At 38.7% G+C, this 27587-nt stretch overlaps 1 protein-coding gene across 16 annotated transcripts in view; it reads right to left on the bottom strand.

Annotated features, from left to right (window-relative positions):
* NCOA2 (nuclear receptor coactivator 2) overlaps positions 1-27587 on the bottom strand; it is a 287169-nt gene that overhangs the window by 159389 nt on the left and 100193 nt on the right. For 15 of the 16 annotated variants that reach the window (XM_086336624.1, XM_086336640.1, XM_086336642.1 and 12 more), the window contains one exon: positions 22951-23007. The gene's annotated coding sequence lies outside the window, so the exon portion shown is untranslated. Of the gene's footprint in view, positions 1-22950; positions 23008-27186; positions 27272-27587 lie in introns of those variants that run through there. The other variant, XM_086336634.1, reaches the window with a different exon arrangement.

The following is a 27587-nucleotide window of genomic DNA, read 5'->3' as shown; positions in this document are numbered from 1 at the left end:
AAATACAGACATCATCAACAGATACATGGTATTTTAAATTTTCTGATAATTCTTCATTCTGTATCATGACATTTTTCCTAATATTTTTCTGTGTCATTTTACAAGTAAAATGTTTTTAGAATCAATAACAAAATGATAAAGTATAAATATACTAAAGCGAAAATACCTTGTATTAAAATAATTTCTAAGATTCTTTCCAGGCAGACCTTACAGAGTTTCTCCAACTCCACACTTATTCCCCAATCCCAACCATGGGAAATTCCCTATAAATTCTCATTTCCTTGTTTTCTTTAAAAGACTTCATTGTTTTTTTCCCCCTGATTAGTTCAGCAATCATATAAAAACAAAATGAGACAAAAGAGCCAAAATGGTTTGCAGAATATTTTTGCAATAAAGTGTAACTGACAGAAGTCACCTAAGAGACGAAACACTATACCCTGATCTGTAATTCTATATATCTTCCTAATTAGAGCATGCTTTCCCTGGTGGCTCAGACCATAAAGCGTCTGCCTACAATGCGGGAGACCTGGGTTCAATCCTTGGGTCAGGAAGATCCCCTGGAGAGGAAATGGCAACCCACTCCAGTACTTTTGCCTGGAAAATCCCATGGATGGAGAAGCCTGTTAGGCTACAGTCCATGGGGTCGCAAAGAGTTGGACACGACTGAGTGACTTCACTTTTGCTTTTTTTCATTTTCTATCACTCTACATTTTTGCTCTGCATCATCATCATCATCTCTTGCCTTTTTTTTTTTTTTGGTCCCAAGTAATTATCTTTCCTTTTCAAAAAAAACAAAAGTTACATGAGATATTTAAGGATTCGCCTTTGAAGATGCCCAAGATGCTAAAGCTTTTCAGTTAAATGAAACTGACCCTGAAAGTATTTTAAACAAGTCCAAATCTCTGCGTGTTAAAATAAATTCTTTCTAAACTATATTTATATTGTCTCATATCCTTGTTGAAGAGTGTACTTTTGTAATATATTAATAGTAGTTTTAAAGGTTAGAGAGTTAAGATATTTTACTCCTATACTAAATGCTCTACAAATGCTAATTTTAGGTCGCATCTTAAGTTATTAATATTTTACATGCATTTGTTAATCAGCAGGATTTTACTGTCATTTCTTTTTTATGAATATATCATACTTTATCCATTCTCCTGTTGCTACACATTTAAGGGCTTTTTCTCCAGTTTTATGCTATCTTCTCATTGTTCATTTCTTGATGTATTTTATATGCCTGTTTCTACCAGCTGGTCTTCTGTTTTCTAGATAAATTAAGGGTGACTTTACTTCCATATTCATACTTTTAATAATAACTTTACTCAGATATTCACATATTATACAATTCAAATGGTATTAATTTGTACAATTCTGTGGTTTTCAATACATTCATAAAATTGTATAATTAACACCTCCATCACTTTTAGTACATTTTTATCACTCTTCAAAGAAACCTCATTAGCAACCTCTCTAAATTTCTCCAACCACAGCCCAGTTCCTGGCAACCACTAACCTTTCTATTTCTACCAGTTTGCCTATTCTGTACAATATGTGGCCTATTATTACCAGCTTCTTTCACCAAACATAATGTCTTCAAGGCTAATCCATTCTGTAGCATGTACCAGTACTTCTTTTTATTGCTAAATAATAGTCTATAGTGTGACTACACCACATTTTACTTATCTTGCTGATAGACATTTGGATTGTTTTCACTTAATGACAGTTATGAATAAGGTTGTTATGAGCATTCTCATGTTCATATTTTTATAAATACAGAAAATCTACTAATCAGTTTTTGCTAATAGCAGAATGGAGATAGATCACAGGGACCCTGGATATCCAAAGAAGACAAAGTCAGGTCATCTGTAGGACCTGAAATGAGTCCTCTACCCCTGAGTCTTCAATTACCACCTTCCCACATGGGTTTGATCCCTGGGTCAGGAAGATCCCCTGGTGAAGGAAATGGCCACCCACTCCAGTATTCTTGCCCGGGAAATCCCACAGACAGAGGAGCCTGGGGGGCTGCAGTCGATGGGGTTGCGAAAGAGTTGGACATGACTTAGCAACTAAACAACAACACACAGCAACCAAACTGCTTTACTACTGCTCAGCTCTGCATTATATAAGCCATCGGCTCTGCCACCAACTCTGTGCTCCCCTCATCATCTCACCTGGATTACTTCAATGGCATAAATGTGGCTCAGCCTCCAGTGCTGTCCTCCAGACCAGAGTATTCGTTCCAGAATACAAATTTCCTCAGTCCATTTTCCTGCATCAAACCCTTCAATAGCTCCCCAAGGCATTTAAGATGAAAGTAAAAATGCCTTTCTAAGGAACAGACTCTCAGATGATCTGGCCTCAACAACCTCTGCGGTCCTGACCTCTGACTATGTCTGTGGCATCTATAAGAAATTATTCTGGTAATTACCCTCTCTCCCCACTGGACCTTTATACAGGCTGCCCTCTCTGCTTGGAACTGCCCCCATGTCCCCATGGATGCTTCCCTAAGTTACAGAACTGTTTATACTCCACCTTCTTATAGCCATCATTTCTGTGATAATATAAACTCTGAATGAGAAAAATTTGTGATTTTTCTCAGTTAGTGGTGTGGTGGTTTAGTTGCTAAGTTGTGTCTGATTCTTGAGGCCTCCTGGACTATAGCCCGCCAGACTCCTCTGCCATGGGATTTCCCAGGCCAAGAATACTGGAGTGGGTTGCCATGTCCTTCTCTAGGGGATCTTCCCACCCCAGGGATCGAACCCAGGTCTCCTGTACTGCAGGTGGATGCTTTATTGACTGAGCCACCAAGGAAGCCCCTGTAGTTAGTGGATCTGGTCCAGTGAATGGCATAGAGTGGATTCTCAACACATACTTGTGGTTGTGACGAGAGAATGTGACTTACTGGCATATTCAATAATTCTGATGAGTAAGTAGGACTTTTTGAGGCTTGGGCTTGAAAAAAGATGAGTGAAAAAATCCCATAAAACAACAAACCTTAATCTTGGCCTAGTCTCTCTCAAGTTGAAGCAAGTAACCCTCCACCATCAGGTCATAGGACGCTATCAGGAAAGAAACATTCTCTTTAAAGGGGAATGCTGGCTGTTAAAGTGATGAAGGCCAGAGCTGCCAAGGGCCTTCTCTGCCATCACATAAGGTCGTAATTGAAAAAAGAAACCAACACAGAACGAAAGTGGAGACAAAGGAAAGAGAGAAGTTTCTGGATGACATCATATAAATCTCCCATCCAGATGTGCCCAGAGCTGGCTGTGGCCTTGGACTTCCCAGATATGTGAGATAATAAACTCCAGTATGGCTCATACTAGTTTGAGTGTCTTTTGGATGGCCCAAAGATTCCAGGGCTACACAGAACCATCTACCTGTGTTAGTCTCTAATTAGGCAGCAAAATAAATGACTATACTTATTTTTCATTGCTGGTGCCATTTTACACTCTATAAACTAAACATTAGTATAGTTGAAAGCCTAGGCAAAGAATATGCCCTCCGCTTAGGGATACCCTAGTGGAAGGCAAGATTCCTAGTAACAGAGCTGGACTCCAACTGCTTCCTTTGGTGGGTGAAACAAAGCAAGAAGGTTCCCAGAGCCGGGCAGAAGCCTAAGCCCCCTGGAAACTGGGACACCTGAAGCTTTCAGGATGATAAAAGCCGGCACCAGAATTAGACCATCTGAGAGCAGACCACAATTCAGTAGGAATCCAGGTTACTTACTTTAAAGTCCTGGACACTTTTTTTTTTTAACTGACACAAAACTACAGGTAAATCAAAATTCATTTATTTTCCAGGGAATCAACTTGATGCAACTAAAGGATCAGGTATGGTTATGTAGAATTCTTCCTCATTTCATGTAAGATGTAGAAATACTGAATTTTACACACAGTCCACCAACTACTTCCTATGGATGAATTAAGAAGGGCAGAGCCAGTTCAGCAGGTGTTCATGAATCCAAATTGGTTATTCATCTGAACTACATTTCTTTTCTTAAAAGATAGGGTGAAATATGGAAATTAAGACTTACTGTGTCCTCAGTGACTCATATGGACTACAGGAGAAAGAAAAGTATGAAGAATCAAAAAACTGGACTTGGGTGCAGGCACCTGCCTGTATGCCCTTGGAGCTTTTCCTGACCAAGTTTCAGTTCTTCCTCACAGGAGTTCATCCTATCCTTTACCACCAGGCCCCTTTCTCTAAAGAGCAGCTTTGCCTTACACCATTGGTGACTTCCCACTGCAAGTAAAAATATCAAGGGTGAAGGTCAGTGCGGGCTGAGTAGGAGCAATGTCACACCAGGTATAGCTATCTTCTGGGGGCACGAGGGGGGGGGATGAGGGGCACACGTTATCAGGCAGCCCGACTGTGGATGCTCCTGAGGAAAAGGCTCATGAAGCATCGTGAGTATATTAGGAACCCCAGGTGTGAAGATGCTTCTGCAGTGACTAAAATCCCTCTGCCATTCACGAAGCAGAAGCGGTTAGTAATACGGAAAACATGTGTGCCATAGATGAGGGGAAAAGGTAGGGGAATTGCAAGTGATGGTAGAATATTCCCAGAAAAGACTCTGAACTAGAAAATTCATCGCCCTGCTGAATTTTCTCGGGTAGTAGCGACCAACGGAACAATACTGAACAGAATTAGAGGCCTCCCAGCAAAGGGAGACGAACCCCAGAGTCCTGATGATACCACACAGCAGGTGTATTCATAGCTACTTAACTCACGGTGTCTGTTTAGAAAAAGCATTGAGCTTCAGAATTCTAGGTTTTCACGTCTGCAAAATGGCAAGTATATGACAAAACCACCATCAGCCTGCTCCTGAGATGATAAACCTGGTTCATTGTTTATTATTCAAAGACCTCCTAAAACGTATGACCATAATGTCCTATTTTAGTAAATATGACAATCTAAAGATAATTTCCTCTTCCTCTGTGATTTAAGACCTTGTGCTCCTTAGGACTACCACTCTGAATACTAGGTACCAATACAAAAGAATGGAACTCCATAAGGGGTAGGAGATAACAAACACGGAAGGTCTCTGGGCCCCCACAAATTCTTCAGTGTGTAAACGCATGTGTTATTTTCTAACTTCTTTTTAGGAGACTCAAGACCAATGTACAAGAAAAATATTAATTTCAGCATCTCAGCATGGGGCTCACGTTAATCTCAGTTCAGGATACCCAACTAGATGTATACAGATTGATTATAAAGGTTAAGAAAGATACGCACACATCTACTAATACAAAAGCACTTATCAAAAAAGGGGGCTGGATGGGCAAGAGAACTCTCCACTGAACTGCATCTGTACTACCAAGTAATTCCTATGAAATTAGGCAGGTCACTGGATTTGTTTTTTCCCCAACTGTAAAATCTCCCTTGTATAAATGACAAGAGTCTTTCGAAATCAGGGATGACAGTGTCAGCTGGCTAGTGCTGAATCTGGTATTATGTTGAATCCAAGTGACAGGATCCACTTTTGATGTACTGTGCCATTCAAAGTGACCACAGGTCCCATTTTTCTAAAATGCTAATACACTCATTTTCTGTGTGTACTCTGAGTTCACTTCATATTGGATTTTCATTTTCACCCCAGAAGGCCCCCCTAGCATGGCAAGGCACTGAGAAAAGAAGTAGGGAAAGGCAGAGCTCACCCTCCGGCTCGCAGGCTCAACTCCACATTGCTCCTCCTCTGGTGAACGCCTGTTGTGCCCCAATGCTAACTGTTACCTTACTAATCGAGATTATCCATTAAAACCGAGAAAAGACTTCCAGAGATGTTCCAGGCAAGAGACAGAAAACGAGTGGGGAATTTACACTACGCCAGATATTAGAATCATTGCTTTAGGGATACGCTACTTACTCTATGGCTTTCCCAGCAGTCCAGTGGTAAAGAATCCGCTTGCCAATGCAGGAGATGCAAGAGACATAGGTTCGATCCCCGGGGCAGGAATTGGTAACCCACTCCAGTACTCTTGCCTGGAGAATCACACGAACAGAGGAGCCTGGCGGGCTACAGTCCACAGAGCCACAAGGAGTTGGACACAGAGAAGGCATGCAGCGGCACTTACACTGCACATTTCATTTCCTCCAAGCCCAAAGCATTTGTAACGCCCAAATGCTGTGCATTTTATTTATTTATTAAAAAAATTTTTTTTTCCTAATTTTATTTTTTTATTTTTCTAATTTTATTTTATTTTTAAACTTTACATAATTGTATTAGTTTTGCCAAATATCAAAATGAATCCGCCACAGGTACACATGTGTTCCCCATCCTGAACCCTCCTCCCTCCTCCCTCCCCATACCATCCCTCTGGGTCGTCCCAATGCACCAGCCCCAAGCATCCAGTATCGTGCATCGAACCTGGACTGGCAACTTGTTTCTTACATGATATTTTACATGTTTCAATGCCATTCTCCCAAATCTTCCCACCCTCTCCCTCTCCCACAGAGTCCATAAGACTGTTCTATACATCAGTGTCTCTTTTGCTGTCTCGTACACCGGGTTATTGTTACCATCTTTCTAAATTCCATATATATGCGTTAGTATACTGTATTTATGTTTTTCCTTCTGGCTTACTTCACTCTGTATAATAGGCTCCAGTTTCATCCACCTCATTAGAACTGATTCAAATGTATTCTTTTTAATGGCTGAATAATACTCCATTGTGTATATGTACCACTGCTTTCTTATCCATTCATCTGCTGATGGACATCTAGGTTGCTTCCATGTCCTGGCTATTATAAACAGTGCTGCGATGAACATTGGGGTACACGTGTCTCTTTCCCTTCTGGTTTCCTCAGTGTGTATGCCCAGCAGTGGGATTGCTGGGTCATAAGGCAGTTCTATTTCCAGTTTTTTAAGGAATCTCCACACTGTTCTCCATAGTGGCTGTACTAGTTTGCATTCCCACCAACAGTGTAAGAGGGTTCCCTTTTCTCCACACCCTCTCCAGCATTTATTATTTGTAGACTTTTGGATCGCAGCCATTCTGACTGGTGTGAAATGGTACCTCATAGTGGTTTTGATTTGCATTTCTCTGATAATGAGTGATGTTGAGCATCTTTTCATGTGTTTGTTAGCCATCTGTATGTCTTCTTTGGAGAAATGTCTATTTAGTTCTTTGGCCCATTTTTTGATTGGGTCGTTTATTTTTCTGGAGTTGAGCTGCAGGAGTTGCTTGTATATTTTTGAGATTAGTTGTTTGTCGGTTGCTTCATTTGCTATTATTTTCTCCCATTCTGAAGGCTGTCTTTTCACCTTGCTAATAGTTTCCTTTGATGTGCAGAAGCTTTTAAGGTTAATTAGGTCCCATTTGTTTATTTTTGCTTTTATTTCCAATATTCTGGGAGGTGGGTCATAGAGGATCCTGCTGTGATGTATGTCAGAGAGTGTTTTGCCTATGTTCTCCTCTAGGAGTTTTATAGTTTCTGGTCTTACGTTGAGATCTTTAATCCATTTTGAGTTTATTTTTGTGTATGGTGTTAGAAAGTGGTCTAGTTTCATTCTTTTACAAGTGGTTGACCAGATTTCCCAGCACCACTTGTTAGAGATTGTCTTTAATTCATTGTATATTCTTGCCTCCTTTGTCAAAGATAAGGTGAAACTTTACATAATTGTATTAGTTTTGACAAATATCAAAATGAATCCGCCACAGGTATACATGTGCTGTGCATTTTAAATGGTCATTCGTGGGTTTTGCTTTTTTAAGATTAACTGCAGGGTCACAATGGAATTCTCCTTGTAATCTAACAGATTCTGATGCATTGAGTCCAGGAAGAAGAAACAGCATAGCCAAGGTCTCCCAGCCACGGGCTGGGGCCACTCTGATGAACTGCCCACTGGCTCTTCTTCAAGTCTGTTTTAGTCCTGCCTTTCCTAATGTAAGACACACAGCTGAGAACTGGGGCTTAACTTTTTTATTTGCTATGCCACTGCTAGAGCAATCAGTTAAAAAAGAAACAAAAAAAGTGCTAAAGTCTTTATGTAATCTACCTGGCAAATATTCTAAATTAAAGACAACACTGCTAAAACAGCAGTTTTGAATATGCCATAGCATATTTCATTTGGTGTTTCATTTGGTGATATTTTGAGCAAATTTTCTCCCTCTTTCTCACAAGTTTACTCTCACAAATTTAGAAATATAAGTGTTCACAAAGTACTCCTTTGGAATAAATGAGTGACAGAGAGCCCCTCCTTTTAAAAAAATCACTCTCTCATTTCCTTAGTAGATGTCTACCAACAATGACAACAACTCTTGACAAAGGCAGCGTACACTGGAAATGTGATGGAATATTCACATGACTACCTGTTGGAGTCTAAAGGTAACATGCTTAATCACTGCTTTTTATTCCTCAGAACCTCTAGGACTCTGTGCTCCCAAACTAACAATTTGTGCAAAGCTCTAGTTGGGAAGAAATTTTAAGAATAAATGCCCTTCTCTTTCTTTCCTTTCTTCTCCCCCTAGGAGGGGACTTTACAAGGTGTAAGTAAGAGGAAGTGAGGAAGTAATCACAATGAAAACATTTAAGAAAAGACATTTTAGTAAAAATACTCAGTGATTTTCAAGAGGGACAAATCCTAGGAAATTGACTTTTTAGGTGCTAACCCGTCATTTCTTAAAAGGTTTCTAGCTCTCATCATATTTATTTCTTCTTACTAGGCTAGAAAGGAAAAAATATAAAGGGGAGGGAACCTCAACTCTCTGGCCCACTCTCGCCTATCTCTACTTTGTTACTCAGTGCCTTGTCAGATCATTTGTGGTTACCTTGTGAGTTTCATTTCTTAAGTGATTGTATGTATGTATGAAAGTGTGTGTGTGTGTGCGCACTATTAAAGATGATTTCAACTGATTACTGGGCTCCTGCTCAGGAAAGAAGGCTTGCCTCTTTCCCTGCTGCAGTATAAGTTAAGACTTTTAAGGCTTAAAATAGATAGGAAACATCAGGAGGCAAAAAAGGAGAGAAAGGGTAGAGTCTATGGTCTGGACAATAGGTAGAGCTCAACTGGGAACTGCTGTTGAGATGCTGATCTGAAATTTTCAGAAATGTAACTCAACCTAGACTAGAACAGGAATCAGAGAAATGAGGAATAGAAGCCGACCATGAGGAAAGGGAAGAAAAGGAGGAAGAGCAAAGCTAATTTTTAAAAAGCAATGTTCTAAGTGCTAGGCATTGTTCTAACTGCATTATGTGAATATGCTCAATATGACAAAACCACATAGTAGAGAAAGAAGAGATGTCTTAGGGGGGCAGGGAGATGGAATGTGAATAGGAAGAATAGATTAGACTCAAGTTGATATTAACAATAAAGAGCCCTCCCTGAAAAGATACATGCACCCCAATGTTCACTGCAGCACTGTCTACAACAGCTAAGACATGGACGTAACCTAAATGTCCATCAACAGAGGAATGGATAAAGAAGATGGGGTACATATATACAATGGAATATTGCTCAGCCATTAATAAGAATGAAATAATGCCATTTGCAGCAACATGGATGTACCTCACTCAGTTCAGTTCAGTCACGCAGTTGTGTCCGACTCTTTGAGACCCCATGAACCACAGCATGCCAGGCCTCCCTGTCCATCACCAACTCCCGAAGTCTACCCAAACCCATGTCCACTGAGTTGGTGACTCCATCCAACCATCTCATCCTCTGTTGTCCCCTTCTCCTCCTGCCCTCAATCTTTCCCAGCATCAGGGTCCTTTCAAATGAGTCAGCTCTTCACATCAGGTGGCTAAAGTATTGGAGTTTCAGCTTCAACATCAGTCCTTCCAATGAATACCCAGGACTGATCTCCTTTAGGATGGACTGGTTAGATCTCCTTGCAGTCCAAGGAACTCTCAAGAGTCTTCTCCAACACCACAGTTCAAAAGCATCAATTCTTTGGCGCTCAGCTTTCTTTATAGTCCAATTCTCACATCCATACATGACCACTGGAAAAACCACAGCCTTCACTAGACGGACGGACCTTTGTTGGCAAAGTGATGTCTCTGCTTTTTAATATGCTGTCTAGGTTGGTCATAACTTTCCTTCCAAGGAGTGTCTTTTAATTTCATGGCTGCAATCACCATCTGCAGTGATTTTGGAACCCAGAAAAATAAAGTCTGTCACTGTTTCCACTGTTTCCCCATCTATTTGCCATGAAGTGATGGTACCGGATGCCATTATCTTCGTTTTCTGAATGTTGAGCTTTAAGCCAACTTTTTCACTCTCTTCTTTCACTTTCATTAAGAGACTCTTTAGTTCTTCTTTGCTTTCTGCCATAAAGGTGGTGTCATCTGCATATCTGAGGTTATTGATATTTCTTCTGGCAATCTTGATTCCAGTTTGTACTTCATCCAGCCCAGCGTTTCTCATGATGTACTCTGTATATAAGTTAAATAAGCAGGATGACAATATACAGCCTTGACGTACTCCTTTTCCTATTTGGAACCAGTCTGTTGTTCCGTGTTCAGTTCTAACTGTTGCTTCCTGACCTGCATACAGGTTTCTCAAGAGGCAGGTCAGGTGGTCTGGTATTTCCATCTCCTTCAGAATTTTCCACAGTTTATTGTGATCCACACAGTCAAAGGCTTTGGCATAGTCAATAAAGCAGAAATAGATGTTTTTCTGAAAGTTGCTTTTTCGATGATCCAGCAGATGTTGGCAATTTGATCTCTGGTTCCTCTCTCTGCCTTTTCTAAAACCAGCTTGAACATCTGGAAGTTCACGGTTCACATATTGCTGAAGCCTGGCTTGGAGAATTTTGAGCATTACTTTACTAGCGTGTGAGATGAGTGCAACTGTGCAGTAGTTTGAGCATTCTTTGGCATTGCCTTTCTTTGGGATTGGAATGAAAACTGACCTTTTCCAGTCCTGTGGCCACTGCTGAGTTTTCCAAATTACCTAGAGAGTATCATACTGAGTGAAGTATGTCAGACAAGGAGAAGGAGAAATATATGACATCCCTTATACGTGAAATCTAAAAAGAAATTATACAAATGAACTTACTTACAAAACAGAGAGAGACTCACAGACTTAGACAACAAACTTATGGTTGCCCGGGGGAAGGGACAGTTAGGGACTTTGCAATGGTCATGTACTCACTGCTATATTTCAAATGGATAACCAACAAAGACCTATTACATAGCACATGGAATCTGCTCAATGTTATGTGCCAGCCTGGATGGGAACAGGGTTTGGGGGAGAATGGATACCTGTATATGTATGGCTGAGTCCCTTCACTGTTCACCTGTAACTACCACAACACTGTTAACTGGCTATTCCCCAATACAAAATGTTTTTGATGTTAAAAAAAATTAATAAAAATTTAAAAAGAAAAAAAAAAGAAATAAAGTGTCCTCAAGGTAGGTTTTACTTCAATAATCCTGCATCTTTTCTCTGTGTCCAAGGCACCTGCAACTGACTACTCTTAAAAATGTAGATGATATTCTTATATTAAAGCAGTAACCATTAACCATTTCTTAAAACCTCTTCAACATGAGGTAGTATACTTTAATTAGAGAATCTATCAGATATAATATATTAACCTCTAGTAGGTAAATTAAAATCTAAGAATCTACTCAGAACTTAGGATAAACCCACATGTTACGGCTTCTTCCTGATCAATAAAAGCAGGAAAATTGATAATCTAGTTGGACTGGGAGTGGAGTGCAGTAGTCACCATTCTGCATTCTCAGGACACTTTCAGCTCAGATGTAACTAGCAGTTGTTTTTCTGTCTTTGTGGCAATTGAGTCCCATCCACAAGACACCCTGTGTTTCTCTTTCATTTCTAGCTACTCCCATTGTAATGATCCACAAAACACAGCAGAGTAGTAGATGTCACAGCAAGATAGCCACAGGTCAAGAGTGTGCAGAGGGACCGCCATGGGGCCCAGTGTCCCTCACCTTCCCACCCCGTACACCTGCTACGATACCTTATTCTGTATGTGTGGTTACATTGTTTTGTAATCCCATTTATGTAACTTAACATTTGTTCTCCATTTCTCTTCTTACATAAAAGATGTGGGTGGGACAAAGGCCATATATTTTGCTTCTGAAACCCAAAACGTTCCTATTTTACTCTGGGCACAATAACTGCTCCAAAATGAAAACAGACTAATTTGGAAAACACCACCAGTTGGCCAGGGAATGAAAAACAAGTCAGAGATTCACCTGATCAAGAAGTTCCATTTGCATCACTAAAGGAGGCGACTCGATCTGCGAAAGAGGACAGAGTTGAGGAATATATAGTCCTAGCTTCATATTCTAGAGCAACCTGCCCGCTTATATGACACTGATTAAACTCCATGAGTCTCAGAAATTTCCAAGATAAAATGTAGATAATCCAAGCTGAGGGGAGTACAAATTTGATGGAATAAGGTATACCTTAAGGACTAGCAGAATGTAGGTATGTAAGAAAAGTTTCCTTCTTAAAACTCCTTTATATTCTGATTTATAAAAATATTTCTACACTTTATTTTTTAAAGATGTGGTCAAGCCATTATTGGAGGGCATATAAAACAAAAAATGTTAAGAGGCAACAAACAACCATGAGTTACAATAGAGATAAGGACTCAGAAAGAAATCTGAGAGGCAGATTTCACCAGTGCTTTAAGAAATAGTATGAATTATCAAAACATTAAAGCCTATGTCACAGTATTAATTAAATTATTCTGTATTTGCTTAAAAAACAGCTTTGCAAGAAAAAGGAAACTCAGCTGTGAATAAAGTCGATTTGAGGTGGTAGGTAATTAAAACCTCTTTTGTATTTATGGTGAATACTCTGAATTACAACACAACAACTCGTAAGTGCCTAAAAACATTCTGCACTGATCCTACAGAGAAGCTGTGTGAAAATACTGGAGGAAATCTGAGAGGAAGGGGAGCCTAACTATTAAACATTTCATAAAATGTAAATGCCACGTCTGTTCATTTAAATCATATTTATCTAAAATATAATATAGTCAACATGAACAAGAAACTGTACTTCAATATAAATTAAGCTGTCTGTCAAGTAATTAAAAGAACTCTCTAGTCACTCTTAGAAATATAACTTTTTCTAAATAACAACTGAAATTTGGTTTTGAATGTAACATTTTCTGTTCTTTGTGTGAAAAGGTCCTAGGATTTCTTAGTATGGGAAGTCTAGGATATGCCTTTTTAAGATTCTTCTAGAAAACCTATTTTTAAAGAGAGGAACTGAAAAAGAAAGTGAGGTAGCCCTTTTTCCATCCATCAGACAAAACAACCCATGTTAATAAAACATCTAAATCTAAATCCCACTGAATGAATTATCTGTGTAACCTCATTTGAAGCCAAAGAACAGCTTAACATAATTTCTGTGACCTGCATTTCCCTTTATTAATTAATGTCAGATAATCATTTCTGATACTGTATACAATTTAGCAACTCCGTGGGCTCACAGAGCCTAACTGGGAGAGGGGGACGGCCAATAAAATGCTAAGCCTTGTCACATTTTCCCCCAAACTTAGGTTAGCTTGAAACTTTATTTATTTTGAAATTATTATCTTTTGTGTGTGTTTGAATGGTCTGTTTATTTGTTCTTTATTTTTTAAGAGAACAAACTCTCATAGGCAAAACACTACCAATTTCAGACTGGAGTCCCAATCCTGCATCTAGCTAGCTAGCTGGTCTAGGCGCACATCACTGGACAGGTCGCTGGACTTCCCAGTGCCTTCTCCCCCCATCTCTAGAGAGAGACGGTAGCAGCAGCCACTTCCTAGGCTTCACCTGACGGTGTGTGGATTATTATAGGCAGACCGTAGAGAACACTACCTGGCACATGGTGAGAACAATATGTACGCGAGGAATCATAAACGATCTTTTACTTCCGAGAACTTTCTATTACATTTGCACTAGGATTTAAAGAGGATCTGTGTTGACAATACCTGGTTCCACATTTATGTCTCTGTGATGAAATCACATTGTGGAATGGCCTGTAACTGTGACATTTCATCAAATATAAGTAAACTATACATTTAATTACACAGATAACTTAACACTTAAGTCTTCATTTGTGTTCATGGCCTACGTTCTACCTGTTTGGGGTCGCCTCATAATTATCAATCTTTGGTAATACGAGTTACTGAGTGAGTGAAAGTCACTCAGTCGTCTCGGATTCTTTGTGACCCCATGGACTGTAGTCTGGCAGGATTCTCTGTCCAAGGAATTCTCCAGGCAAGAATACTGGAGTGGGTTGCCATTCCCTTCTCCAGGGTATCTTCCCGAGCCAGGGATCAAATCCAGATCTCTCGAATTATAGGCAGATTCTTTACCATCTGAGCCACCAGGGAAATCCCTTGGTAATATAGTAATGCTCTTTTTAAATAAAACAAATTTATCTATCTAGTGATACACTGACAGAAAAGTTACATGCACATATATGGGCAGCAGTAATATTAAAAATGTTCTATGAACAAAACGATGAAAAAAAAAACAAAACACTACCATGTTGCTCTATATAATGAAAAAAATTCTAATGAAGTAGGATGCTTCCAACTCAATTTCCTTCACATTCTTGATCCACATCTTTCGAGTACTTCTGATGAAATTCATTTTGTACTATCTGACGGGATCAGTTAATCAAGTTTCCTTTTCTGAGATAAGAATCATTTTCCTCAACTAACATAGAAGGTAGCACAAAATGTCTCTGCAATTGTTACAAGATTCAATTAAAAGCAGGTGAGTTGAAAGACACCAAGTTCTGTTTCACTACAGACATTACGGCCCATTTGAAAGCTTTGAAAATCAAAAGTGGTTCAGTCTCAAATTCAATCAAAGAGAATTTAGACGTGATCAGAACATACTTCAATTCCTGACACAAAGAATTATCCAGATTTGAAACTCATACAAAACATGCAAAGGTCAAGAACCATATCTTGCCAACAATAATAGTAAATGTTTGTTTTTTCTTTTCTCTCTACCCCTCAAGGTAACCTACATTTATCTCTACTTCAAAACACTGTGAAAACTTTAACTCATGAAACCTCATTGTAGCATATAAACAAATGATCAGGTATGCTATTTTCATAATCGGCCCTTGAAATTTAGTATGAAACAGGACCCTTTAATCAACAGTAACCTCAGTAAAAGTAACGACAAAAACACTGAAGGAGAAGTACCATAATAAGCCAAAGATACCACATTTGTGGAAATAAATACATAATAATAAACAAATGCCTCTAGGGTCAAGGATGGTCAATTAGGTAAGCGTAAAGCTCCTGGTGTGGCATTCCTGGACCCCTTAGGGCCAGAGGACAGCCACCAGGGAAGAATATCCGTGGGGATTGTGGCCAATGCTGCAGACACCATTTGGCTCTGGCGTTGAACAATTTTGATGATAGTCACTGTGGTGTCAAAGAAGAAAAGTTTTGTCTTTTTCCTTCCTTTTAGAAATAAGGAAGAAAAAATTAAAAGATGGGAAATAGATAAATAAAGTGAGCACACATTATGGTTTAGAGCAATATGAACTGGAATTTAGGATATGTTAAAATCACAATATATTTAATATATTTAAAAGATAACAGCAGTATGTTACAAAGACTAAGATTTAATATTTTCTCTTTAATGAAAAAGTTTGAGATGGATCTTGACTTATAAATATATCAGTGAACAAGTTCAAAGAAGTAATAACTTACCTGTTGGACAATTAAGATTTTATGAAACTTTGGGAATATTCTGAAGGGGTAACAACAATAAACATCTAACTTCTACCTTAGGGGAAAATTTTAATGTTCCAAAGCATCTAGCTTCAGAGAAAATCTAAAATCAAGATTCTACTGGGTTCATGCACAAAATCTACTATTGTATATAAGTAAAACTCATAAAACCAACTTAATTTGTCTAACAGATGTTTAATTCAAGTCAAAGGAAATTTCCATTTCCATTCCATTCAAATATAATAGGATCAGTAACCACCATACAGTTTTCAAACTTTATCTTATAACCTAGCAAATAGTTTATTTTCTGGACTGTAATAAAACTGCCATATAAAAGGAAGAATTAGAAATCTAGATCAAACAGCCTTTTTAGTGACAAAGAACTCAAAGAAACTGCAAGGTAAACTGTTTCCTCCAGGCTTGATTTTCTCTATTCTAACTTAAGCCACCAATTCAATAATTACAACACAGCTGTTTCTTCAAAGGTATTCTTTCATAGTTTAGGTGAAGAAGTCAAAGTCTTGGTATTCATATAAGCACGGGAAAGTCTTTTACAAGCTCACCCATTCATCTGTCTGATGAAATTTACCCCAGCTCATCACACCCATGCTTTTTAGTCCTTTGCTCTTCTCAAGGAGGTATAATAAAACTGGGCTCCAATGCCGTGATATTGACAGCTAACAGACTACCCACCCTTTAAGGTGAAGACCACAAAATTTCAAATGTATGATTTCTGCTCATGTTAGAATTTTATCTAACTGGCACCAAAACCACAGCTAAAACTGTGGTTTAAAGAAAGCAAAGGCCTCAAATTACCAATTCTAAATCAATTCAGTATTTTTGAATACTTCCAAAAGCAGTAAAGGCAAATAAGTCTACAGACTATGGCACAACAATCTCTCAACCTTGCCTGGAGACATATACTTAAGAGATCCTCCGAAACTGGACTACATACATCTATAGTATATGGTTTAAAAGCCATTATTAAATGCTACATATTTCTTCCTTCCCCTTGGCTCTTTTTGGATGGGAAGGCAGAACTGTAGCTGCGACTAGAACAAAAAAATATATTTCCACTAACTAAAGAAACCCATGATTCACTCATGAAGTAGCACACAAGGCTTTGACAAACCAAATATGCAAAACTGGGTTAAAATCACAAGTTTCAAAATTCACTGTTAATTTCTCAGGTTATGTCCAATTTTTCTGAGTCTCAAGCTAGCAATAGAAGTCTCAACAGAAATCTCTATATCCCAACAGCAAAGAAACATAGAAAAAAAGAAAGGGAGGGAGGGATGAAGAGAAGGAAGGCAAGTGCTACATAATCATTATGGATATGGATAATTTTATAAATAAACGTTTAATTTATCCCTTACATTTAGATGCTATGAACAGTGGAAAACAATATACATGATTTGTGCTTCAAAAATAAACTATGAGGTGTTAAATGGAAGCAGCCTGATTTTATTTGCTATTTTCTCTTTAAGGAAATTCTGGCAAGGTCAGCTGATTCAAATTCAACACCTGTCCAGAAAATAACATACATCTGTCACTTTTTCCAAAATGAAAGTGAACGGCATAGCTAAAATTCCTTGTGTGTGTATGTGTTCAGTTGCTAAGTTATGTCTGACTCTTCGTGACCCCATGGACTGTAGTCCACCAGGCTCCTCTGTCCACAGAATTTTCCAGGCAAGAATACTGAAGTGGGTTGCCATTTCCTTCTCCAAGGGATCTTCCTGACCCAGGGACCGAACCTGTCTCTTGTGTCTCCTGCATTGGCAGGCAGATTCTTTACCCTAGTAACTGACCCACATCAAATGCCACGCACTTGTTACTATGGTGGCACAAATGTGCAATTCTGCTTATCGCAGACTTTCTCCCTAAAGCTAACAACTCTATTATTCAGGTTAAGTAGAACATACAACTTTGAACTGAAATCTAAAGGCCAGTAACAAAAGAAGGCAAGAGAATATAAGTTTTATTAATATAAACAATCTGCAACCACTTCTCCCCACTCTCAGGCATACATACACCTACACTACAGATCTCTACTTCTTTCTCAGAAGATTCTAGCTCCAATGCTACTTCTTCTAAGACATGCTAACTCAAAAGATTAACACAAGGTATAGACTGGTAATACTTTCGCTGCTGCTGCTGTGTTGCTTCAGTCGTGTCCGACTCTGCAACCCCATAGACGGCAGCCCACCAGGCTCCTCTGTCCCTGGGATTCTCCAGGCAAGAACACTGGAGTGGGTTGCCATTTTCTTCTCCAATGCATGAAAGTGAAAAGTGAAAGTGAAGTCGCTCAGTCGTGTCCGACTCTAGCGACCCCATGGACTGCAGCCTACCAGGCTCCTCCATCCATGGGATTTTCCAGGCAAGAGTACTGGAGTGGGGTGCCATTGCCTTCTCCGGCAATACTTTCGCATTAGCCATCTAATCCCACAAGCTGAGAGTAGCTTTTCAGAGGAACCTGAAGTGTCATGCTATGCATGCTAAGTCGCTTCAGTTGTATCTGACTCTTTGTGATCCTATGGACTGTCGCCCACCAGGCTCCTCTGTCCATTAGATGCTCCAGGCAAGAATACTGGAGTGGGTGGTCATGCCCTTCTCCAGGGCACCTTCTGGACCCAGGGATCAATATACCTCCTGCACTGGTAAGCAGGTTCTTTACCACTAGCACCATCTGGGAAGCCCTAGACTGGCCGTACTTTTAATTATTTTCAAAGAATACCAGCGGTGCCAATACAAGTCACACTTAGAATTTATCAATTAAAAAAACACAGTGCTCTCCCAGTGAAATCTCTCTACAGTGAAATTCAACTTACAGCCCAATAAACATCGTGATGAATTTTATAAAAAGTCATGTTTTAAAACTGCTGCAACTCTAAGTTTTGCTTTCTAGCATTTGAATGAACCATAAAAACCAGATTCTGCCCTATTTCTGGTAAATCTTTCAACAATGCACTGAGCTGACATCACTTTGCTTGTCTGGACCCCTGCTCTACACGCAGACAGCCTGGACTCTGTCTCAACTTCATCAAGCACAACACACCTACCTCCCAGAATGTGCACCTTCCGAGGAGCACACTTTGCAAGCACTGCTGCCCCCGTATAAACAGGACATTTGTTTATGAGGGACAGCTTTTGCTGTTGTTGCTGTTGCCTTGATCTCTGCCATAGATTAAGACTTTCAGCAGAAGCAAACATATAATTCAGAAATCAAGGCTTGGTTTTCTTCTTTAAGAGAAAGATCAGAGAGCCAATTCAATGGGGAAAGGACCTGCAAGGAAATATGGAGTTAAATATGCAACAGTCCTCCTTTTCCAGTTTAACACAATGGGGTAGGTATTCTTTATATTTCCCATAGCACTTAGCATAGACTAACAGGAAATAAATAATTAATATTCCGAAAGAGAAGAGAGTGAGAAGGAGGGATGGCCTGAAGGTGAAGGGAGGGAGGGAAGAGAGAAAGGAAAGTTAATGGTGCTGAACGAATGTAGTTTCACGGGGAAAAACTAAACCAAGCTGTTTATATGAATGTGTGCATAAAAAGGGAAGAAAATGGAAGAGGAAAAAATGCTTTAAAAACTGGCATGTCACACAAATAGTTTCCAATTGTGGCTTTGTGTCAATAACACCCACTGGAAGATAATTTCAACTGACCAGTAAGCCTGTTTTTTCCTGGGTCCATTCTACATACAAGGAGCAGAGGGTTCTACTCAGGGGGGTGGGGATGGGCTCAGGATTCCAGTTTGAATAGCTAAATGGCCGAGGGCATTTTATCAACTGTCAAAATATTTATTTTTCCAAATCACAGTGCCTATACGGCTGACATCTGAAGGAAATACCACTAAAATAGCAATACAGTTAAATGCTGGCAGATTTTTGCCTAAAGCATTTAAATATTAATATACTGCATTTCTGTTTAGAATAATACTGATTTTCTCAGATACATAGTCAAATCAAGCTTTCCTGTCTTCATGGGAATTTACACACCTCTCAGTTAAATCCAACACCTAATTACAAATCTTTTCATACCTATGAGCAAAGAAACGATTCAAAATCCAAGAAATACTCATTTCAAATGTATTTCCAACTAGTGGGGACATAATTTCTTTTATGTCTTGATACATGTAATATACTGTTTAGTGTTTAGCACTGAGTATACAACATACCACAAGAGGTATATCATGCTTTCCTGTTCTTTGGAGAACTCTCTCTCCATGTTGGTACTGAAGAGTTGAGATCTAACCTAGCATGCATGAACAACCTTCAGCCACCCATCCCATTCTGTGCCCACCTCAGATATCTCTATCCTAGAGAAAATAAACATATATAAATCCACAATATATATGACTCCACAGTGAGCCCAGGTTTCCATAGCAAAGGGGAATATTACACTTCAAGGCTACATTGTCAAAATAGATTTATCTAACGTTCCTGTTTTGACTACCAATTCTGAGAAATTTTTATTGGCCAATCTTAAAAATGCTTAAAATGTGAGATTGCAATGGCAACACTCACGAAGCTATAGATTAGGAAGCACAGTGCAGGCAGCTAAAAAAATTCTTTTTAAATTCCAACTACAGAATTCTCTTCCACTATACTCAAACCTGGAATTTGCATTTACACTCAGAGACAAAATCCTTTAGGAAAATGTGAAGAAATATACTTAACCATGTTTTCAAATCAAAATTTCAATATTCATTCACGTACAGAATCTTATAGGACTTCTCTGGTGGCTCGGTGGTAATGAAGCCGCCAGCCAGTGCAGGAAACACGGGTTCTATCCCTGCATCGGGAAGATCCCCTGGAGGAGGGCATGGCAATCCACTCCAGTATTTCTTTTCTGGAGAATCCCACAGACAAAGGATCCTGGCGGGCTACAGTCCATGGGGTCACAAAGAGTCAGACATGACAGAGCGACTAAATAACAACAGTATACTATATATTTGAGACTCAAAATATTTCTGTATTATATATCCTACTCAACCTTGAAAATTAAATAAGGAAAGCTGAAGTTCTTTTCTGGAAAGATAAAGAAGGAAAGATAAAGTTCTGATTTATCTCAAAGTTATGTCACTTCATTTCTTAAATAATTAGAGTAAGTCTCTATAGAGACATAAATTATGACACCATCCAAGATAAGGGTTCTAAGTAATTCTATAGTCACAATATTTCACACAACCTGTTCTCTGTAGAAGTGATTTACCCAACAAATCACAGATGCCACTCATAACATAGTATTTCTAATACTGCAAGGAGTAAAGAATTCTGATTCATAGGATACCATATTTTTTTAACAACAACAACAACAAAATGAATCCAAATGGCTTTTTCCCATGCACCTGCCCCCCAAAAGTGAGTACAAAATTAAAGTGCCAGAGTGGGACTTTAAATTGCTTAGGGCATCATTAAATTTCAAATGAGTCGTCATGTTATACAGTTTGAAATAAAGGTTAAAAGACTTACTAATGAAATGTAAGCAAAATATTCCATAATATTTGATTTTAAAATTAATTTTAAGTCCTCAAATATGAATACTATGTTCCTATATTACATTTCTTGCCACAAATATGCTTGTATTTAAGGCTACTTAGGCAGAAAATGGACCTCAGGGGTTAAGATCAAAGTCTTTGGAGTGGCAAACTGCCACTTCCTTGATATGACCTTGAAAAAGTCACTTAACCTCTCTCAGCTTCCATTTCCTTATCTGTTATTCTGAAGATAATGAAGAGCACTTACATAATGCCTGGCACACAGTGAGCGAGCTATAAGTAATAACTGCTGTTATTTAGTATTATCAAAGGAATCTCTGCAAGTTGCACTTGCAAATTAGATATAAATAAGAAATGGCTGTGTCATTCCCAAAATTTAACTTTAAAAAAGAAAAAAAGGCCTAGAGGTTAGACTTAGTTCTTTCTATATGAAAAACCACGATGGCAGAAGGAGAGACCAGTACTTAAAGAGGGTCAAACAGATCAAAACACAATGCATACAAAAAATGAAAGGTAACGAACCAACGGTAGTGCCTAACATCCGGGGACTCTTAGAGAATAACCACCAAGCACACAAGGCAGCAGCTGTGTCAACGTATGCACACAGCTACCTTCAAGAATGAATTCAAACAGCAACAGAGAGGGTAGAAAAATGGCCCAAAATTCCCCTCAGTCTACAAAGAGAGCACAACTTAAGTAAATTACATTTTGTATGCACTGACAGGTAGTGGGAAAATTGTAACTTGTTTGGTTTTCAGAGATTAAAACTGGACAGCTAAGGTCAAATAAACTTTGTTCTCCATAAAGGTATCATAAAACATTTCCATTATGGCAGCGTGATGGAGTAAGGAGGCGAGAAGCTCCCATACTTGCGTCAGATTTATCCATCACTTAATCCTAAAAACCTACTAGGGTGCTGACAAAATACCGAATTGGAAGCATTATCCTCTGACTTCTACCCTGATTAATCATACCTGAGTAACACAGGTAATTTCTCTGAGCATTTAAGAGCTCTATATTTAAAAAGTATGTGATAGAAATTAATTTCATATTTAGAGAAAAGTAGAAAGAACTATTTCTAGTTTGTATTTACAGATGCAGAGTTCAATGACTCTGAATATAAATCAATTCTTAATATCTATTACCCAATAATTACTGTAACAAACATTTATTCAGTCTTTCCTATTCAATGAGCACTATTCTAAGGGCTACAGATACTGTTTTTAGCAAGACAAAAGTGGCCCCAATGTTCATGGAGTTTATATTCTAGTAGGAGAGACTAAAAATAAAAATACATCACATGATCATAAACATTATGATAAAAATAAATCAGAGTTGTGTGATAAGGAGTGATTGGGAAGCTATTTCAGACTGGTTGGACCAGAAGAGCCTGCTCGTTAAATCTACCTGTCTAAGACTGAAATTTGCTGCCAAAATCTATAGCAACCACTCTTTTATTTACATATAAAAATAAGTATACACATTTTGCCAGGCTATGAAATTATAATTCACCTCATCCAATGGGTAAATGTAAACTCTTCCCAACTACACACAACAAACACTGATCAACAGCTATGGTCCTTTTACCTTCAAATATCATTTCTAACATGTGGATACTGAATCTTCATAATAAAACAAATGTAGACCAATGTACGACATTTTAAAATTCACATTCATTTTATTTATATACTATATTGCTCAATTGTAAATAATTTTAAATGTTTGATTATACTTAAAAAGTCAGAATATACCAACAGGAAAGCTTACTTTTAACTCACCTGTGACTGTACACAGTGCAGAAGATCTATAAATGTGTAGCCAAATCCAAGAGAAATCTGCAATAAAAAGAAATGAACAAGTATGAACAAAAAATGCAGAATCCCGTCAGACTCATTAGATTCGGTATGACTTTTTATAACCAATGTAACTAATACTCAGTAAAAACATCTCTCTACTCAATAACTCACTGATACCATGTAAATCAAGAAGCAGACTTGCTGCACAACTTTTATTTGTCCACACTAATATAAGACACAAGGCCACATTTCAGTGTCTTCCAATTCAGTGAATTATGAGGTGTCTACCCCTCAAGTTTTGAGTTCTCAACATAAAACATATTACATTTTCTGGTAGCTGCTTGTCTAATCCCTAGCACTTCACTGAATAAAAGCAGAGTTGGCCCGAGCTACCCATTTTTACACGGCACTCCTAGTCTAATGACCACCCCACAGTGACACAGTGCGGAAGAGATGTTTGCCAAATGAATGAACAAATGATTTAATTAAATGATTAATTAAGCTCACATACTGATCTTACTTTGCTGTGATTTACAGTTTGCCTCTATGGAAGAGAATGGCTTGAAATTACTGAAATAAAAATCTGTCATAACTGCTTAAACCAAGACATTCAAAAGTGAATAACTTAAAAAAGTCTAGAGTATAATGATGCAACAGGGAATTCCCCGGAGTGTCAGTGGTTAGAACTTGGCTCTCACTGTCAAGGGCCCTAGGTTTGATTCCCTGGTCGGGAACTAAGATCTTGCATGCCACACGGCAGAGCCAAAACAAAATTTTAAATAACCATAAAAATGATGCTATCTATGGCAATTTGCAGAAGAGTGGATAAGAAAGTAAGAATTGAACATTTTCAATAATGAGGGCAACAGCTCCCCAAGTTTCTTCTGGGTCTGTACCCTTGAGAAGAAAGAACTTAGCAATGAAGGACCACACACTTCCTCTGACCCACACAAGGGTCACTTACACTGCACCTAAGGAGTTTCCTTCAAGATGCGCAGCCTAGAATACGAACATGGCAAACACGTGCCTATGAGGTTTTATGTGTATGAATGTTCACCACTCTTGTGTACACTACAGATCTAAGAAAAGCTGCACGACTGCTACTGCACGACTGCTAGTGCTATGTTTTCATTTTAACTATTATGGGCTACTGGATTTAATCAGCTTCAGGGAGTGTTTTTACAAACTGAGCTACTATACTTTTTTCCCTTCAGGTGACACCAATCTGTAATAATTTATACTCTGAATCATTATCAGGCTTGAGTATTAACTTTCTTCTGAGCCCTTTATTCTTTAGAATAAATAGAACCTAACAGTAAAAAAAAACAAAAAAAAACAAAAAAACAACTAATGTTAATTTAATACTCAAACTGCCATTGTTCTAGGGCACTAGAAACATCTGATTTTCATAACCTGAGAGGTCTAAAGGGGAAAGAAATGGGGGAAAATGCACTTTCATTTTTACCAGGACCTGCTCAAGCTGGAGATCATCATATATGAGGAAATGCAGCTAGGGAATCAGGAAGAGATAATTCATGAAAAACAAAAGGAAGTCTATATGCAAATAAGAAGTTATCATAGTAAATAAAACGAACAGATTCTCCTCCAGTGGTAGTCCATGAGCAGTGTGCAATAAACTGTTACATAATAGGGGTCATCAATTCTATACCATGCTCCTGGGGTAAATATACTCATTATGCTGACCTACTTAAGCCCATTCTAAGTCTATACCAACAACTAATTTGCTCAAGGACATCACACTATGCAACAGTCAAGAGTTAAAACTTGTGATATGAGTAGAAATGATGACATTAAACAATTACGGCTTGATCTATACCATTCACAAAGGCTTTTCTGAATGTGCTAATATAAGGAGGAAAAAGTGCTAATGAATCCAAACTAAACAAAAATACATTAAAAACATGAAGACAGTATATTATGATACCTCGGTGTGACACTTTAAACCAGAAGAACTAATAAAATACTTATAAACATAGAATTACAAAATGTTTTCTAAGTCACCGTCTCTCTGTCTGTGTGCATGCTTGGTTGTGTCTGACTCTGTGAGACCACCAGGCTCCTCTGCCCATGGAAATAATAGCTGTTTAAAAGTGACAGTTCGAGCAATGACAAGCCTATAAGAAACCGGCATCTTCCTACTCTTCTGTGAGCCCTGACAGTTTTTAGGAAGCTCCTTTAGGAGTTTCAAGGCAAGAGGAGCAGACTGCCCTGAGCCTGGCAGAGTGACAGAAGGACAGAGAGGAACCTTGCAGGAAACGACAGAGGGATACACACGTCCTCTCTCTTACAACCACTACTATTTCCACTGTATAAACCAAAAAGGTAAACCTCCTCTCCATAGAAAAAAAAAGCTGCCTGGAGCAGATAAAAGAACCTAGGGCTAAGATCATCAAACAGGTGAGATTTCAAAACCTGGCTCTCTCACGTGAATACTGCTGCTGTTAATATTTCCATCACAAGCCAGCTGCTTAGGCGTGTGACCTCAAAAATGTTATTGTGGACTCAACTATCAAATGAGGATAATGTCCTCTCTGCACCACCCTGAAAGTATTAAATGAGATAATTACACAAAGCACTTGGTACACGGCAGGCATTACACATAATTATGATTCTGCCAAGTGTGATTCTGCTAAATGCTGCTAGCTGTGACAAGTAACTCAGTACAATGACAAGCCTAGCCTAGCCCAAGTAAAACTGATCTTTCCTGAGACGTCTTAATAGCTTTCTCTGCCCATAATCGCCCAGGCGATGCATAAACGTGGGAGTCTGATGGGATTCCCCTCGCCCCGCCTTGGCCATGCTGTGCAGCATGCAGGACCTTCAATCCTTGACCAGGGATTGAACCAGTGCCCCCTGCAGTAGAAGTGCAGTCTTAACACCGCACCACCAGGGAAATCCCCTGCTGAGACATTTTTGAATGAGGACTGGCTTTAAAACTAAAAGCGGAAAGATAATACCTGATTTCAAATCTTACAATAAAGTTATAATAATCAAAGAGGTAGGGTACTGCCATAAAGATAAACAACAGAAGACAACAGAGTCCAAAACAGGCTCGCACATTTATATCAATCCATATTCAATAAAGGTGACATGGTAATTTAGTGAAGAAAGGGGCAGTCTTTCCAAAAAAATGATACCAAAAACTGATTATACATATGAGAGGGAGGAAGAACCTCAACCTTTACCTTGCACTATGGAAAAAGTCAACTCAAAATGGATAGTATCATAGATCTAGAAATAAGAGCTACAAAGCTTGTAAAAGAAAGCAGTTGGAGAAAATTACTGTGGATTAGGCAAAAATATTTTAGGTATGACACTTTAAAGGCATAAAAGAAAAAAAAATTGTTTAAAGACCATAAAAGGAAAACACAAAACTGAATTCCTTTATAATTAAAACTTCTGGGCTTCCCTGGTGGCTTAGTGGTAAAGAATCCACCTGCCAATGCAGGAGACACAGGTTCGATCCTTGATCTGCGAAGATCCCACATGCTGTAGGGCAAGTGAGCCTGTGCAACACAACTGCTGAGCTTGTGCTCGAGAGCCCAGGAGCCGCAGCTACTGAGCCCACGTGCCACAACTGGCAGTCTGCACGCCCTAGAGCCTGTGCTCTGCAACGGGAGAGGCCACCACAAGGAGAAGCCCACACACTGCAAGCAAGAGCAGCTCCCACTCGCTGCAACTAGAGAAAGCCTCTCTCGGCAATGAAGAGCCCAGCCAAATAAACAAATAAAAATTTGAAAAGTAATAATGTTAAATCTCCTGTTTTTCAAAAGAAATAATTTAACAAATGAAAACACAAGCTACAGACTGAAAGAAAATACTGGCAAAATAATTATCTGAAATTATGTATGTATTTAGAATATATAAAGAGCTAAATACATAATAAAGGATGTACATAGAATAAATAAAGGACTCTCACAATAATAAAAGATAGTTCAATTTTTTTAATGAGAAAAATATGTTAAGATATTATATATATATATATCTCACAGGGAACGTACATCAAAAAATATTGGGTATCGTTAGTCATTGGAAGTCAAAATCAAAACAAAATACCATAGCCCATCCAGTAAAATACCCAAAGCATTGCCAAGGATATGGAGAAACTAGAACTTTCCCATTTTATCCCTTGTTGGTGGGAAAGTGCAATAGTACAGTCATTTTGGAAAACAGTTTGGAAGTGTCTCATCATCTCACCCAACGATTTCACATCAAGGTGTGTTTTCATTCATCTCAGGGACAGAGGACCATACAGAGAGTTGTACATGAATGTTCTTATCAATTATGCTGAAAAAAATTCAAAAGTTTCAGTTGCAGAATGAATCTTTTTCAGAATATGGTACATTCATACAATGAAATACGACTCAACAATAAAAAAGGAATGGATAGCTAACGTATGCCACAGTATGAATGAGTCTCAAAAACATTTTGCTGAAGAAAGAAGCCGGACACAAAGACAACAGACTACATGATTTCACTTACTTGAAATTCCAAGAAAAAGTAAAACTACAGAGACAGAAAACACACCTGTGGTATCCTGGGTTAGGGAATGCAAATGGGGACTGACTGAAAATGGCAGGCCACCCCAGTATTCTTGC

This window comes from Bos grunniens, chromosome 14 (genome assembly GCF_055505025.1).
Source record: "Bos grunniens cultivar Pamir isolate PY7600 chromosome 14, Bosgru_T2T1.0, whole genome shotgun sequence".
Lineage (NCBI taxonomy): Eukaryota > Metazoa > Chordata > Mammalia > Artiodactyla > Bovidae > Bos > Bos grunniens.
Note: the sequence above shows the minus strand (reverse complement) of the source record. Positions and strands in the feature narration are given on the sequence as shown.